At 44.5% G+C, this 16,970-nt stretch overlaps 1 protein-coding gene across 8 annotated transcripts in view; it reads left to right on the top strand.

The window, feature by feature from the left end:
* The window catches only part of Atxn1 (ataxin 1), a 470,135-nt gene that overhangs the window by 297,775 nt on the left and 155,390 nt on the right, over positions 1–16,970 (top strand). For 7 of the 8 annotated variants that reach the window (XR_003851711.1, XR_003851710.1, XM_017801654.2 and 4 more), the window contains one exon: positions 8,701–8,825. The gene's annotated coding sequence lies outside the window, so the exon portion shown is untranslated. Of the gene's footprint in view, positions 1–1,857; positions 2,056–8,700; positions 8,826–16,970 lie in introns of all 8 variants that reach the window. The other variant, XM_029570390.1, reaches the window with a different exon arrangement.

The raw sequence follows: 16,970 nt of genomic DNA, 5'->3' as shown, positions 1-16,970 counted from the left end.
TCTTGCAGAGTACTGAAGTTCCATTCACAGCACCCATATTAGGTGGCTCATAACCACTGGAACTAACTCTAGTCCCAACAGATCCAGTGCCCTCTTCTGGCCTTCAAGGGCATTGCACACATGTGGTGCATTTACATACATGCAGGCAAAATGCTCATACATATAAAATTTTAAAAAATTAAAAAGTTTTCTAAAATAATTCAAAAGTCCTTAAATATCAGATAAAGAGTGTAGGCTGGCTTTGATAGCTCACGGCTGGAAGGCTGAGGCAGCAGAACGGAGTCTGAGGCCAGCCTAGGCTGCGGTGTGAGACCCTGCCTTAAATTTCCTTCCCCCAAATAAAGGAACTTTGGAAGATTTCCAGTATGCTGTAGGGACCGATAAAGGTGTGACACATGATAGAGCTGCATTGCCTGATGGCCACTTAGGGCGCTTGAAACCAACCTGGATAACTCAGGTAGTTTGGCTAGAGAATATTAAGGCAAGTGCAGCAATTTGCAGACTGCTCTGAGAGGTGGAGTCTGGACTAACCTGGTGGCTGTGGGGATAGAGTGGGTGCAGAGTTTGTAGGAATTGACAGCTGACAGGCCGTGGGAGAAAGAGAAGACAACACCACCATTTGCATGAATTGAAGAGTTAATAGGAACTGGTTTGGGGCAGGGGAGATAGGAAGTTTTGACACACGAATAATTGATTGGCACTGCACCTGTCCAACAGCATGAGGAGATGCCAGGGTCCAGGACATAGATTTGAGAACTGCACGCAGTAAAAGGAAGACATTAGGAAAGAGGACGGAGCTTACAGCTAGGCGGGAAGGAGACATGTGCCTCAGGGTAAGAAGGAATTATAGAGAGGGAAATAAAACTAGAAAACAGGAGTGTCTGAATATTAGAAACTGGCCATGGTGGCATACACTCTCAACACTCAGGATACTGAGACAGGAAGATTGCTGGGAGCTTAAGGCCAGGCTAGGCTACACAACAAGGACCAGACCAATAGTGCCACATAGCAAGCTGTGCCTCACAAAAACAAAACTGGGGGTGGGGGGGTGGGAATGATGTAGAAAAAAAAACTAATTCAAAAATCAAATTCCAATATGATTCTGTCTCAGGGACATCAAACAGAGTAGCCTATTTGGGTTGAAATAGACAAATAAGAAAAACTCAAAGTGACTCACTGGGCATGGTGGCACACTCCTGTATTCCAGGATTTGGGAGGTAGAGGCAGGAAGATCAGGAGTTCAAGGCCAGCTTTGGCCATGTAGTGAGGTCTAGGCCAGCCTCGGCTGCTTGAGACTTTATCTCAAAAAGGAAAAAAGAAAAAAAAAAAAACCTCAGTGACTCAAACAAAAGTACAATTCGTTGTAACATAGGTATTAATTTCTGCTACTACAGACAATTTGCTAAAAGAAAAGTGTCTCAAAATGATACCTATTTATCACCCACCTGTCTCTGTCTGTTACACACCCAGGCATAGCTTTCTTTGCTTTCTGTTACCAGTTTCATAAGGCTGAAATCACAATACTGCCTGGGCTACTTTACCGTCTGAAATTCAAGGTTCTTTCTGAGGCTCATGTGGCTATATGTGGAGTTTACTTTCTTACGGTTGTCAAACCCAGGCCCCTGTTTGGTCGCTGGCTGTGAGCTGAATGCCATTATCAACTTCTGGAACTAAGGAGAACTTAGTTCCTTACCACAACTTCCCAACATGTCTTTTCACAGGTTGAATCCCGCACCTCTTAGGAGTCCTGTCCCTTTTAAAGGCTCACCTCATCAGATCAGGCCCATCATGTGTAATCCCCCTAGTTTGAGATCAGTGGATTTGGGACTAAAGTGTATCTGTAAATTACTTCCACAGCATCCACATCCAAAGAAGTGGTCCAGAAATGACTGACAGGAGATGTATATGTGCATAGGACCAGGCAGTTGTGGGGACCAGCACAAAACCATGCGCATGGCACATAATTGCTAAATGCAAGGGGCTTCACTGTCACCAGGACCCTGGCTTTCTGCTACCGAGATACTTCGCTATCCAGAGCCTTTCTTTCACAAGATGGTAATGTGTCTAGGGACGTAGTCCCTGTCTCACTAGAGCAAGTACTTCCTTCCTGTAAGTTTCTGATGGCCTAAGACAGACCTCTGATTAGGTTTCTTTGGGGGACCATTCCAAACTCCTGTCACTCTGGCTAGAGGGATACTATGTTCTTTTGATTGGCCAGACCCTGATCCTCTGTGTGATGGACTGATCGCCACAGCACAAATAACAAAATGGATGAAAGATCATTCTGGAATGATGCTCTCAAGGGATAATAAAAAAATGCTAGCCTATCAAACAAGAAAAATCAAAACTGCGGGAGTCTTGGTGAGCTATAATCTAGGTATCAGGGAAGAAAACTCAGGCAAGGTCACTGCATTTGGAGGGAAGGGCACAGTCCTGACATCTGAAAGAGAAACAGTTTGCAAAAATAGTGCTGGATATCAGACTCTAAGTCTTTAAGATGTAGGTGTTGAAATACTGACATGGAACTTACAGGACATTTTAATCTGTTCCTTGGTAAATGGGATAAAGGTGCCAGCTGTTTGGAACCTTCCAGATCATGTGGAAGTCTTTCAGGGTACATAAATACCAGATTGCTTATAGGCTGAGAGTAAGTTTATAGTTGAAAGGAAAAGGATTTTGGAAGGGGAGAGAGAAGGCAGAGTTTGTCTCAGCAAGACCTCGTGCTAATAAGAAAATTCATAAGGTCTCAAGTAGAGGAGAGTCACGAAAAGTTTTCTCAGGATTTATGGATATACTTAGCAGCATGTGGGGGTTCACTTTGTATGTTTTGATCATTTGTTGCCTCTTTGGGCAACATCAGTATCATTTTTTCCGAGGTAGCCATCATAGAGTGAATAAATAGATCCCAAACATTCCCCCAATTCTATCTGACTGTGTCCTTGACAGGAAAATCTTTAGAGGGCAGTGCGGTTCCCTGGACCAATAGCATCAGTTTTGCCTGGGAATTCACTGGGAATCCAAGTTCTCTGCCCCAACCCCAGACTTTCCCAATCAGCAATTCTGGGAACGGCTCCCAGTCATCCAGTTTAACAAGATCTCAAGCTGAGTCTGGTGCGGGTTCCAGTTTAAGATCCATCCCCTCAGAGGCTCCCATCTCCCCTTCATATAGGATGAGGATTTCAGTAACAGACACTTTGGAAAAGCTGTGAGAAGCATGGACGCAGGCTGGCAAGGAGGTAGAGGGAGAGCGTAAACATTGAGAGGCAATGGTAGCCGTTCAGAGGCCACTAGTGACTAGAGACAGGATGGATTCACAGGGCAGAAAAGAGAAGGCCAAGTGTGACTGCTCTGTTATGTTGGAGGCTTTCATTTGGATGGGTGGTGTAGGAGAACCAAGTCCTTGCTCAACAGAGAAAAGGAAGGGGCAAGACAGCAGGGAGACAGTCCATTCGGTAAAGTACTTGCCTTGCAAACATCAGGACCCAAGTTTAATCTCCAGGATCTTTTTTTTTTTAAAGAAACCAAGTATGTGAGCTTATAATCCCAGCACTGGGGAGACAGGGATAGGTAGATTTCTGGAGCTTGATGGCCAGCTAACCTAGTTTACATGGCAAGTCCCAGGCCAATGAGACTTTCAGAAAAATTGAGTTGGATGACAGCTGAGGAATGACTCTCAAGATTGTCCTCTAGCAGGGAGATGGGGGTGGGGGAGCAGAAAGGGAGGGAAAGACAAGAGAGAGATGGGGGGATGTTGGGGGGGCACAGAGAGAGGCAGAGAGAGGTGAGAAGGGCTTAAGTTAACAGCTGCTGCTGCGGAGTGAATGCTTTGCAGTAAGGGTTAAGTTCGAGAACAGGCTTCTTCTGTGGATCATTTCATGTCCACTCAGGCTCCTCCACTAGACACTATTAGCAGTTTGCAAAAGAAGGCCGTGGCAAGGTCTCTTTCATCAAGAAGCTTATAAAGTCTTTGAGCCTTCAAGACTTCAATAAATCCAGTGGAGGATGAAAAGAAGATATAAGTGCTGATTTGAAAATGACCTTGGGTCAAAATGTGAGGTAGAGAATGTAAGTGCTTTGGGCAGTCCAGGGAAAGACAGGCTGGCATGGTTTCCTTTTGTCCTGTGGACAGAGGATGAGACTGTCAGCCTGGCGTATGTCCCTGAGCCTTAGGTAACACAGTGGACAACTTGGCTGCTCAGTCTTTTCTTTTGTATTCTTGCTTTCTGGGTTTGCTAAGGTTTGTCAAAACTGTCAGGTTGAAGTATAGTCTGAGACTTGCAGGTAGAATATTATTAATATTTTTGTTTGTATGAGAAACTAGTATGGGGGAAATCACATTTTATCCTGGCTGTCTTAAATGGGAATAGACTCGGAGTTCAGCCTGCCATTTCTGCTTCAGACAGGATTTCAGCCTGCCTCCATTCCTAAGGAGAACATGAATGAGCCCACCTGAGGATATCTTCCCTTTAGAGAAAGCAAAATGCTGATTTTCTATTTATTATTTTTATTTTATTTGTATGAGTGTATTGCCTGCATGTATCAAGTGCACCTGTATCATGCAAAAAGAGTATCAGATCCCCTAGAACTGGAGTTACTGATGGAGTTAGCTGCTATGTGGGTGCTGGGAACTGAACCTGGGTCTTCTGCAAGTGCGGCCAGTGCTCTTAACCTCTGAGCCACCTCTCTAGCCCCTGATTTTTTTCCTTAATGGAAGAACTAAATTGAGCAGGTCTGGGATGGCAGACAATAAGAAATCACTGCAGATGAACAACACTTCCCACTGCGATTGATTTCTTCACATCCTCCTCGTTGGGCAGATAAACGGGGTCACAATTTAAGAATCACTGTTAAAGTGGGCATACACATTGTTTGAGTACAGGAGAGAAATGTTAGAAATATCTCTCAGCCAAGGGGAAGCCAGAAATTTGGAATCTAAAGCAGGACTAGGATTCTTTTCCAGAAGTTGATGTCTGGTTTGAGCCCTTTTTTTGTTGTTTTTGTTTTTATTTTGGTTTTTAATATTTTATTTATTTTTATTTTATGTGTATGAGTGTATTGCCTGCATATATATATATATATATATATATATGCCCCTGTGCCATACAATGCCTGTGGAGGTCAGAAGAGGGCTTTGGATCCCCTGGAATTGGAGTTATGGATGGTTATCAGCCACTAGGTGGGTGCTGAGAACTGAACCCAGGTCCTCTGCAAGAGCAGCCAGTTCTCTTAACCTCTGAACCATCTCTGCAGTCACCTGAGACCAGGTCTCACTTTATAACCCCAGGTTGGCCTTGAGCTCATGATCTTCCCACAGCTCAGCCTCGGTGATGAGACTTCAGGTGTGAGCCATCATGCCTGGCTTTAGACCCACTTTGAATAGACTTTCTATAGCTATAGCCTGCACTGTAAGACAGCTTCGTTTCACTGCTATGATGTGGTGACTTGAGGTACATTAGGGAGCAAGGACGTCCTTTCCCATCGAACTACGTGTGATACCTACATTGAACAGTGTCTCCATGACAAAATCGCCAGTGCTTGCTGTTCCTGTCCTGAAGCACAGCAGAGGGAAGAATCACCTCTTCTCTGAAGGCGGTGAAAACAGTTCTGTTGTTTATTCCTTGATCGAGGCAGCGCCACTGAAACGACCTCCCCGAGACAGAAAAACAGAAATTAATTGTTCACTTCTAGATCCAGCGCACTGGTGCATAGTCTCTCTCCTGTACCTGGGAACCTGATTCCTGTTCTCATTTCTAAGCCAATGCCTTGCCACTGAGCTACACTTCCAGCCTTGCCAAGATCTCTCTCTATCTCTATCTCTATCTCTATCTCTCGCTCACTCACTCGCTCGCTCTCCGGGGCCCCACATTCCAAAATGCAGTGGTCTGGCAACTAAGGTTGTAGATCACAACCTGCTTGTTCCTTCATTATGCATATCTATCTGGGTTTCAAATTGTACGTGTGCATTAAAAACTCAAAGCTGGGTCTGGAGAGATGGCTCAGCAGTTAAGAGCACTGCCTGCTCTTGCAGAGGAGCCAGGATCGAGTCCCAGCACCCACATGACGGCTAACACTTGTCCATAACTCCAGCTTCAGGGGCTCCAAGGGCATTGCACAACACAGGTGCACTTACATACATGCAGGCAATACACTCATATACATAAAAGATAATTTTTTTTAAAAAAGGCATGCCAGGTGTGGTGGCCCACGCCTTTAATCCCAGCACTCGGGAGGCAGAGGCAGGTGGATCCTCTGTGAGTTTGAGGTCAGCCTGATCTACAGAGTGAGTTCCAGGCAGCTGGAGCTACAGGGAGACCCTGTCTCAAAAAGACCAAAAAAAAAAAAAAATGCAAAGCTACAATCCTCTAATGTGCATATGTTCATTCTACTTGGTGCCAAGAGGGTCTTTGCCTCCGTCCTTGTTGCTTTGAACCCCACTGTGGCGCAGTAGCACTAAGTAATCTGTCCACTGAATGAGTTCGTTAATGAGAAAGCACTTGCTAAGCTGGAGTCACTACAGCAGTGATGATTAATTACACCAGGACAGACATCCCCTTCCTGCCTTCTGCACTAATTTAGTCTCTCCCTTTTTAAAAATTTATTTTGAGTCATGCTACTCAGTGTTTTGCCAATTCCAAATCTAAGATTTGACATTATTCATTCACTCTTGCCCCCCCCCTTTGAGATAAGGGGCCACTTATTTTCTCTTGGAAATATTCCTTTTCACACCTACAATGATAATACTGCAACTCCTACCTGTGTTCAACGTGTGCGCATGACTTTGAAAGGAAAAACCTGACCGGTGCTCACTCATGGACGGTTTTAGAAGGGAAGCAGACTCTTAGCATAGCACTTAAATTCTGCTGCTTCTCTTACTCTCCAAACCACTAGGATAAGTTCATTCTTATCCATTCAGTCTTGTTCCTAAAAGGTATACAAATCAAAATAGCTTTAGAATATTGGCCTGGAAGCATCTGTCTCTGTGTCTGCCATAGAGAGGGGGAAATCAAGAAATCCTGACATAGACAGTATTCACAATTAGGCTGTGAACAATTCTTTACATTAAAAGCCACCAATCAGCCTGATCCACTCCTTTTCCAAGGAGCTGCTTTGTTGGGTGACCTTTGTGTTATGTGGGTGTTTTACTTAGTAGGAAGAAATGACAGAGGGGCAAGTGGAAAATTTCACAGCCCTGCAGACATTCAGCATACCAAATCCTGCAAACCTACAGTCCAAGGGAGCCCTGCGCTGTGGACCAAATAGCACACTCCTGCAAGCCTTTGAAGCCTGCTATGCACCTTTTCTCCCTTTAACTTACGCCCCACACCTTCCTTTTCTTTCTCCTAGAGATTCAGGGCATCTCTGATTCTGTTCCTCCTCTCTCCTGCACCCCAGCACACAGGGCCATGCAGATATTTGAGTGCCCTGGAGAGAGCTGATGGTTGGTACCCAGCCAAAGCTAGCTTTTATATCCTTCCTCATAGCTCAGTAGCAGGTTGTGACCAATAATGATACCTCCTGTTGACATAGTGCCTGTCTTCTGGGGAACTTGGAGTGCTTCACAAGAGTGCTTATTGATTCTTCAATAGCATGGGGAGGTACGAAAATGGCCAAAGATTGTAGTCCTTGCTTCCTTTTGCAGATAATAAAGTCAAGTGGCTTATTTTGGGATTTTGCTTGTTTTTATGGTGCTGGGAATTAAACCTAGGGCTTCAGGGGTACTAAGCAATAACTGTACCACTGAGCTGTACCCCTGGTATTTAATAGCTGCTTCTCCCCCTCCTCCTCCCCCTCCTTCTCCTTCCCCTCCTCTTCCTTCTTCCCTTCCTCCTTTCTCCTCCTCCTCCTCTTCTTCCTCCTTCCCCTCCTCCTCTTCCTTCTTCCCTTCCTCCTTCCCCTGCCTCCTCCTCCTCTTCTTCCTCCTTCCCCCTCCTCCTCTTCTTCTTCCTCCCCCCCTCCTCTTCCTCTTCCTTCTCCCCCTCCTTCACCTTCCCCTCTTCCTCCTCACCCTCCTCCTTTCTTCCTCTTCCTCCTCCCCTTCCTTCTCCTCCTCCTCCTCCTTCCCCTCTCTTACTGGAGTCTCATGTAACCCAGGATGGCTTTGAACTCCTGATCCTTCTGCCTCCACTTTCTCAAGTGTTGGGATTACAAGCATTCACCACCACATTCTAGCCCCTAGTGGCTTTTGAGCCTGTCTTGCAAGTTTGTATCTCAACTGAGATTGGGTTTGAAGTCTCCTAGTATTGGCTTCAACTTCATGGGGAAGGGAAAGGGAGGAGAAAAGGCTGGTTGTGCCACATTGGATCCCTAGAAAAAGAGCAAAACCAAAAATACTAAATTTATTTATTTATTTATTTATTTATTTATTTATGCGTGTGCCACCACACCCAGCCTATTTATTTATTTTTGTCTTTTTGAAACAGGGTCTCCCTGTAGCCCCAGCTGTCCTGGAACTCACTATGTAGACCAGGCTGGCCTTGAACTCACAGAGATCCACCTGCCTCTGCCTCCCGAGTGCTAGGATTAAAGGCCTGCGCCACCACACCCAGCTAAATTTATTTTTTTTAAGGAACAGATACTGGAAAATGTTCTTTGGTGAATTATTAGTTCATCTGGTTGCCCAGGTAACTCCTTTGTTTGGAGAAGAAGTGACTTGATGATGTACTTACCTGTTTCTTTCTTTCTGCTCTCTTCCCATGCCAGGCATTTCTCAACTCTCTGTGAAAGGAAGAAGGAAAACATCAGAGCCCAGTCACCTCAGCTACTGAGGGAAGTTTCCATGGTGAAGTCCAAGCAAGGCTACCTGGGAACAGTGCACAGTGAATGTTGTAAGTGAACAACCATGAGTCAGAGCCACAAGGCAGTGGCTGGCCTTGTAAGGATGTGAGCAACCACAGCGATGAGGGGCTGTTAGTGGGAGTCCCTGGTATCCATCCCCTCATGGCTCGTGGCTCCCCTGTGAGCTTGCCTTTCTCTCTGCTTCTTTGGACTACTGAAGATGGTCTACTTGACAGAACTCAGTGATTCTTTATCATAATGTTCTTCCTACTGGCATCACAAGGTATCAAATTTAGAGGGGGCTATCGTGGTTCTTTTAGGTTGATGAATAGGCTGAGGATTGACAATCTGGCTTTCTGCCTAATATTCTTATTTACATCAGGCTTTTGTAAACAGAATATTTTTTTCTGACTTTCAGAATCTCAAAAGTCATGCAAGGGCCGGGCGTGGTGGTGTATGCCTTTAGTTCCAGCACTCAGGAGGCAGAGGCAAGCAGATTTCTGTGAGATCAAGGTCTACATAGTGAGTTCCAGGACAGCTGGGGCAAAAGGGAAACCCTTAAGTCATGCAAGGAGGAGCCGCATTTGCAGTGCTTCTCTGATTCGGAATTACCTGATGTACTGGCTTTTGTTGGGGTAATTGTTTACAGTGCAGACATTAGTAAATAGTGTTTCGTGTCAGCTGAAAGTTCTTGAGATGTTCATTTGAGGGTCAGATGCTAGATGAGGTGACCTGCTCTGAGAGCTAAAGTTCATTTGCTGTGAAACTTGTGAACTTGCCCAGCTCTGCTACTTGATGGTGTTTTTTTTTACACACACACACACACACACACACACACACACACACACGCACACACACCAAAACAAAGTTTAGGAACGAATACAGCTACAGGAAACCCCTAGATGGCCAGTGAACACCTCTGAGAAAAAGAGCAAGAATGCCTTCAAATTTTAGAATGTGAGGGGAAGAGCCAACTTTAATTAGAATTTGTGTGTATTTTACATGTGTACACACACTTTATAATATATGTGCATTTTTATACATCGTATGTGTATACAGACATTTTGAACTTTTGAAACATTTCTGTTTATTTACTTTGTGGGGGATGTGTAAGTGGCATGGTATGTCATACATGCGAAAGTCAGAGGACAACTTGTGGGAGTTGGTTCTCTCGCTCCATGTGGGTTCCAGGGATCAAACTCAGGTCATCAGGCTTGGCGGCAATTGACTGTATCTGCTGAGCTATCTCACCAGCCCCTGAACTTCTTAGTAATCCCATCACAGTACCTTTTCAATCATCCCTACTCTTCCCAATTGCCTAAAAGACTTCTTAAAAGCAAGATATAACTGATAAAGGGAGAGAAAGTGTTGATGTCAAAAAGAATTTTTAAAACTATTTCATTACGGGGCTGGAGTGATGGCTCAGAGGTTAAGAACACTGGTTGTTCTTGCAGAAGACCCAAGTTCGAATCCAAGCACCCACATGGCAGCTAACAGCAGTCCGTAACTCCAGTTCCTCTTCTGACCTCTGCGGGCATTGCACGACACGGGTGCACTTACCTACGTGCGGACAATACACGCATACACATAAAATTAAAAAATAAATAAATAAATTTTTTTAAAAATTAAAAAAAACTATTTCATTACTTTGTAAACATTTGTATTAAAATATGTATCCACATTTCCTTGGGGACAAATAATTATATTAAATTGAACTTCTTAAATTCAAAACTTCCTGGGGCTGGAGAGATAGTTCAGCAGGTGCTGCTCTTCCAGTGGACCAGAACTCAGTTCACAGCACCTATGTCTGTGTGGCTTACAACTACTTGTAACTCCAGCTCTGGGGGATCTGACACCCTCTTCTGGATTCCAAGGGTATCTATATATACATGGCACACACACATGCACACACACATAAATACATACATACTTTTTTAAACAAACTCTTTAAATTCAAAACGTCTAGCTGTGTGGACTGGTGCACACGTTTAGTCCCAGCACTCAGGAGGCAGAGGTGGGTTGATCTCTGTGAGGTCAAGGCCAGCTTAATCTATGTAGAGAATTCCAGCCTTGTCTAATACCAACACTCAGGAGGCAGAGGCAGGCTGCTCTTGTGAGATCCAGGCTAGTTGGGACTACAAGGAGATCCTGTGTCAAAAAAGACCAAAAAAAAAATAAAAATAAAATAAAATAAACTTTCCAGTAACTCACTGTATTCTGTAGATTCTGGAAGATTCTGAATATGTGGTTCTATGGACACTAGCAGAAATCACACAGTCTCCAGTACCTATGATCATGACTTCTATGCCTCCTCCTATTATTGAAGTCAGTACATCCACAACCCTAAGGAAGTCACTAGCATCCTCCAAAGTTGCATCTACAAATCTGTGGGTTGCTGTATGCTCTCTGTTCGCTGAGCTATGCACACCTTGGTTTGGGATCCTCACTGCGGCAGGACATTGTATATCCACTTTCTTACCCCAAACACTTACTATATAAATTCCTATCACAGTAGGGCATATGAATTCAAAGCAATTGTGACAGCATACACAAGACCTGTTAAACTCTGTTAAGGTTCAGATAGCCCCGCCCCCTCACCAACAGGGCCTCACAGACCTTGCAAGCCCCTGAGAAAAGGGAACCCAGTTGATAAGCACCCCAGTCTTTGAAGTCAAGAGAAGCAGACTTTTCTCCACTGTTTGGCCAACACAGCAGGCTTCCCCTTTGATCTCTAAAGGGGGCAGGTTTTAACAGTCTTCCCCCCCACCTAACTTTTTAAAAAATATATCGTCCGACCTTCTGCACCCCCCAGAAGCCTCCCCTATAAAAGATCCCAGCTCACAACCCGGGCAGACATTTTCCCTGCCCAGAAGGGAATCTGTCCCCTGTGTTCCTTTGCTAAAAGACTTTATTCCACTAGAGTTTTATCTGTGTCCTGGTGCTTTCTACTGATCAACTGGATTCATTCATCCCCTACTTTACCTATCAAGCTCAAGCCAGACAAATGCCCAGATGTGAGATGTGAGTCAGACACTCCAGCCCGAACTGTTGGCAGCTGGTAGTTGCTGGAAGAAGGAAGAGAAAGCTTCCTTTTTTTTAAGAAATTTTTTATTTTTATTTTATGTGCAGAAATGTTTAGCCTGCATGCATATAAGTACACCAGGTATGTGCAGTGCCTGTGGGGGCCAGAAGAGGGCATTAGATTCTCTGGAACTGGAGTTACAGATGATTGTTAACCCTCATGTGGGTTCGGGAAATTGAACCTGGGTCCTCTGCAAGAGCACCCGGTACTCTTAATTGCTGAGCCATCTCTCTAGCCACCAGTTTTCTTTAAGGGTGTGATGCTGGGTGGGTTGTCCAGGCTCTAGAGGATGGACCTGGAATGCATTTGGGAGACAAAGTGGACTCAAAAGGGCTTAAAAAAAATAATAGACATGAAACCAGGTGGTGATAGTAAGGGGGTTCAAAAGGGGTCTGAACATGATCAAAATACATTGTATAAAACTCAAAAATTTCTTAAAATTCCTATTGCTAATATGGAATAATTGGGGGCCCTGTTTGGTTTAGGTGTATAAGTGTTAGGTGTTATGATATTTTTCTACAGATTCTTGGTGATTTTTTTTAAGTGCTGTTATCCTGGGAAGCAAGTGTCTTATAGAAAATCACTTTAGGTCTCAGCTTTGATGTAAATGAGCAGAGCAGTTTCTATAATCAAGGCAGGTTTTGTGTCGAACATGGTGGGTTTTCCTTTAAACTGTTTCTTTGAAGGGCTCATGTCAGGCTTCAGGCATTAAGTGAGGCTCTCAAAGAAGTTCTGAAGTGTAAACTTTGAGATACTACATGGCAGACTTTAAATCACTTGAAAATCTTTCCGTAAACAAAGTGTGTTGAGAAGAAAATACTATATTCCAGTGACCTCTTTAAGCACACTGAGAATTTTCTTTTCAAAAGTGGATTGCTTCAGATGAGCAAGGTTCCCAGTTAGTAAATTGGGTGTTATAACCTCTCCTAATCTTGGTCCATACTTCTAGCTCTCAGTTTCTATTTTTCAGTGACTGGTCTTAGTATCCTGGGTGCCTCACAGCCTGTACCACAGAGGGGAATTGTAAATGGGGCATTATAAAGGCGGGTGATCTTTAGGAAACTTGCACACAGACAGATGTGTGTGTGGGTGTCTGAAGGTGTGAATAATGATCACAGCAGGGTTGGAATGAGTGGCCCGGCCTCAACAGCCCTTGCAGACTCTACCTCAAACCCATTACTCATAGCATTTACTCCTCTGCATGTCTCATTAACAGCCTCCCCATCTGTCACCATCTTCCTAACTGTTGGCCCTTACCCATGAAAAGTGTCTCCAACTGATTCTCAGGGGGTGTAGAGCCATCATACCCTGTACAAAAAAGGAGAGGCAGTGAGCACTGAATGAGGAGTCGGGAGACCTGAGTTTTGCATTCAATACTCCAATTGACTCTATAACCAGCCAACCATGGGCCCCAGGACCCATGGAGACCCATTTAATGATGGGCAACGTGAGAATTGAGATTGTCGACCTCTGTCATTCTGGCACTCAGTGCCTAGCATCACACGAAGTGTCACTGTGCTTCATAGCCTGATGATGGTAAAGTCCAAGAGGCTCTGACTAGAGACTTGAGTTGCTCTTGGGACTGGAGAAGTTCCACTAAGGTTTCCTGTTGTGCCCACTTGGATCCTCAGACTTTCTCACATCACCTCTTACTGACAGCCTGGTAAGACAGCCTTGTTCATTCCTGGTATAGCATTTGGAGAAGGAACCTTTCTTGAGGCCCTGATATGGGTGACTGCTTCTTAGAGGAGATGTCAACATTGCTTGCTGCTCTCTGAGTTGATTAACCAGGTACAGCCATCTATGCACACTCTCTCTGCTCCGCACCATCTTCCCCAAGTGTTCGGCTCTGCCCCTCAGCATCCTGACAGAAGTAGATAGAACACACAGAAGCTGTTGAGAGAAAAGACTTCATGGATCTTCAACCATATCTGTGTTCTGTGAGGAAAAAGAAATCACTCAGCAACCTAACTGGCTAGGATGCTTTCTCACTTAATGGTGCTGAGGTAAAGTCTGTGTATCCTACTACAGTTTAGAATAATATTTATTACAAGACTGTTGTGGGTCAGGATAAACTCCTGTTTATCCAGGGTGCAGGTCTGAGCCATCTGTGTTCACTGTCTTCCAGAGTTAACTCTGAGAGAACTCCATCAGGGACAAAAATGCCCTGGCACTTAGGTGTGCCGAAAGGAGTAGTAGGTAAAATTACTCAGAGCTAGATTTCCAAGAGCCTCTAAATTAGACCTCCCAAGAGGGTAAGAAGGTCAACCCGTATATGTATGCTCTGAGAAGGCAACGGATGGTGTCAAACAATCGAAAATTAATCTTTATAGTTTCTCTGGGGCTAAATTCCAAGATTTTGATAGGCAGTCTTAATACCTGAAGCTCCATGAGGTTGCTTCCCTCTGTAAGCATTGTAAGACTCGCCCCACAGAACAGAGCACTAGAAACAAAGATAGTTCTCTTCCACCATGGTGAGCCCTTGGTTTGCAGCAGCCTTTGTCCTTTCCTCTTTCTTCCCCACGAAATGAAGGTGTGGGTGTAGGATGCTATTGCTCAAAAATGGGCAGCTGCCACTTGTCCAAACAGCTTTCTTTTTCTTCCTCCTTAGCCACCAAGGCTGCTCTACCCTCCTTAGGCTGTCATGACTGTGCTTATGAATAGTTTTCCTCCCTTGACTCTCAGGAGACTAATAAATGAAATGTATTAATGTCAGAGGGTTACTGATTAGCCACTGGCACATGTCATTTGGAACAGAGTCATTAGATGCTCCGAAGGGCATCCCTTGCCCCTTCTCTGTCACTCCCTTTAGGGGTCAGAGACACTGGTCATGGGTAGCTCCGTGCTGTCTTTGGGATCTGAAGTTCAGGTTCCTAGCTCTCCAGGTGATCTATTTCTGTGCCTCAGCTGTGACACCAGTTGTCCTAGCAACCTGTTGGCTGGCACTTCCCTGAAGACAAGCGAGGGAGTGGCAGTAGATGTGGGTGGCCTCAAGAGGGCCAGGAGGGAACTGGCACTCAGCTGGCACAGAGAGGATTTTCCATTTCCTTCATTTGGGCAAGCCTCCAGGAAGGGGACACCACCTATTAGGTGTATTATGGGAGTGGGGAGTGTCATTTACAGAGGATCAAACACCACATGGTCTTGCTGGCATGGATACATCCCATGGAGAATAGCAAGCCAGCTAAAGGATCATCCAGGCAGCATGTCAGAACGCCAAGCCAAGATGTTCGGGGATCTCAGTACATTTGATGGTATCAGTTTTTCTTGTGAATTGGGTTAATGTTTAGGCTGTTTGTCAGCACTGGCATTCAGAGTTAAGGATGTGAGCTGGGAGGAGCCAGAGGTCAGGAGATGGGGAAAGAATGAGGGCATGTGCCAAAACAGCTGATCCTGCCTCTTTTCCTGTTGACGGTTCTGGCCTGAATGCATCTAGTGTGAGGAGAGCTTTCATACTGGGTTCTGGTAATCGATCCACGTACCCAGCCCTGAAGCAGAACACTGCTCACCTTGTGCTCTGTTCTGTCAATACTTCCTCCTCCCTTTACACCACAGCAAACAGGCATCAAGCAACTCTTGCCATTTTCTAACTTGGAACCAAAGGAACATAGAAATCCTGACCCTAACCTTGTCTGCCCTTGCCTACTCTTAATTAAAGATTTATTTTTTATTCGTTTATCTGTGTGTGTGTATGTGACTGTATATAAATGGAATATGCATGCAGGTTGCCCTCTGCCACAAAAGGGCATCAGATCCCCCTGGAGCTGGAGATAAAAGTGGTGTGAGACCCATGTATGTGGTGGGTCCTCTGGAAGAGCAGTAGGCACTGAGCCATCTCTCCAGCCCCAACCTTGCCAAGTTTTAAGTTTAACGTGGAGTAGTCCTGTCAGGTTCCATAACTACTTCATCGTGCGAGCATCTACGCAGTAGACTTGCTGGCATTTTCCCCTGGAAATGTCAAGTGCTTTTTACAAAGAAAGAGACTAAGGGTCGGACTTTGCAAGAAGATAGAAAACCAAGGAGGGGAGGTTTTCCCAGCTCATTTGAGATGTACAAATGATGTAGAGAGCATACCCTTTTCTTTCCCTTTGTTAATAAAGAATATTCCAAGTTTCAGTGTTCCTTATACTCTGAATCACTCCAGTTGAATTAAGACAACTATGCATGACTGTTTACCATGGAGAAGCCAGCAAGGTTCCACCTAAGCAAGTCTAACGTCCCTTCTATAGTCCACTTTATAGGCTGAATCTTATATATTCATTTCCTTTTCCATAGCCAAACTAGGGATAGATAAGGAAGATGTGGGACTTGAATGAAGAGAAATAATTTTGGAGGAAAGAAAAGGAATGCAAGGATAGTTGTTGGCACTTTCATACTTTGTGCATGCAGCAGGTGCTGTATAAGACGTCAAGTAATGGGCTGTGCTAGTAGAGTGCTTTCCACCAATGCACAAAGCCCTGGGTCTAACCCCAGCACTATATAACATGATATGGTGGCACAGGCCTGTAATCCCAGGTCTCGAGAGGTGAAGGCCGGAGAATCAGAAGTTCAAGGTCAGCTCTGGCTGCGTAGTAAGTTGAGGCCAACCTGGGATACATAAGACTCTCTTTTTTTTAACATTTATTTTTTATTTATTATTTTATGTATATGTGTATTGCCTACCTGTATGTAAGTGTATCCGTGTTGTACAATGCCTGTGGATGACAGAAGAGGCTATTGGATCCCCTGGAACTGGAGTTACAGACAGTTGTTAGCTGCCATGTGGGTGCTGGGATTTGAACCTGGCTCCTCTGCAAGAACAGCCAGTGTCTTAACCACTGAGCCAACTCTCTGGCCCCCATAAGACTCTCTTTTAAAAGAAGAGAAATTAAGTAAATCAGGTTTGTTGGACATGCCCACCTTGATCATTATTTTGAAATGACTAACAGAATAGAAGGCACTTTGTGTTCCTGGAATAATAAATACTTATTAGGTGCATTTCAATATTATAAAAAAGATACTTTTAAAAACAGTATTATATCAGTGAATAAGCACTGGTATCAGTGGTTCACTAGCATAAAGACAACTCCTTTATGTTGCTATGATTAAGAAATACAACTAATGGGAAAGACGT

The sequence above is a fragment of the Nannospalax galili genome, unplaced genomic scaffold, assembly GCF_000622305.1.
Source record: "Nannospalax galili isolate Female #2095 unplaced genomic scaffold, S.galili_v1.0 scaffold923, whole genome shotgun sequence".
NCBI lineage: Eukaryota > Metazoa > Chordata > Mammalia > Rodentia > Spalacidae > Nannospalax > Nannospalax galili.
Note: the sequence above shows the minus strand (reverse complement) of the source record. Positions and strands in the feature narration are given on the sequence as shown.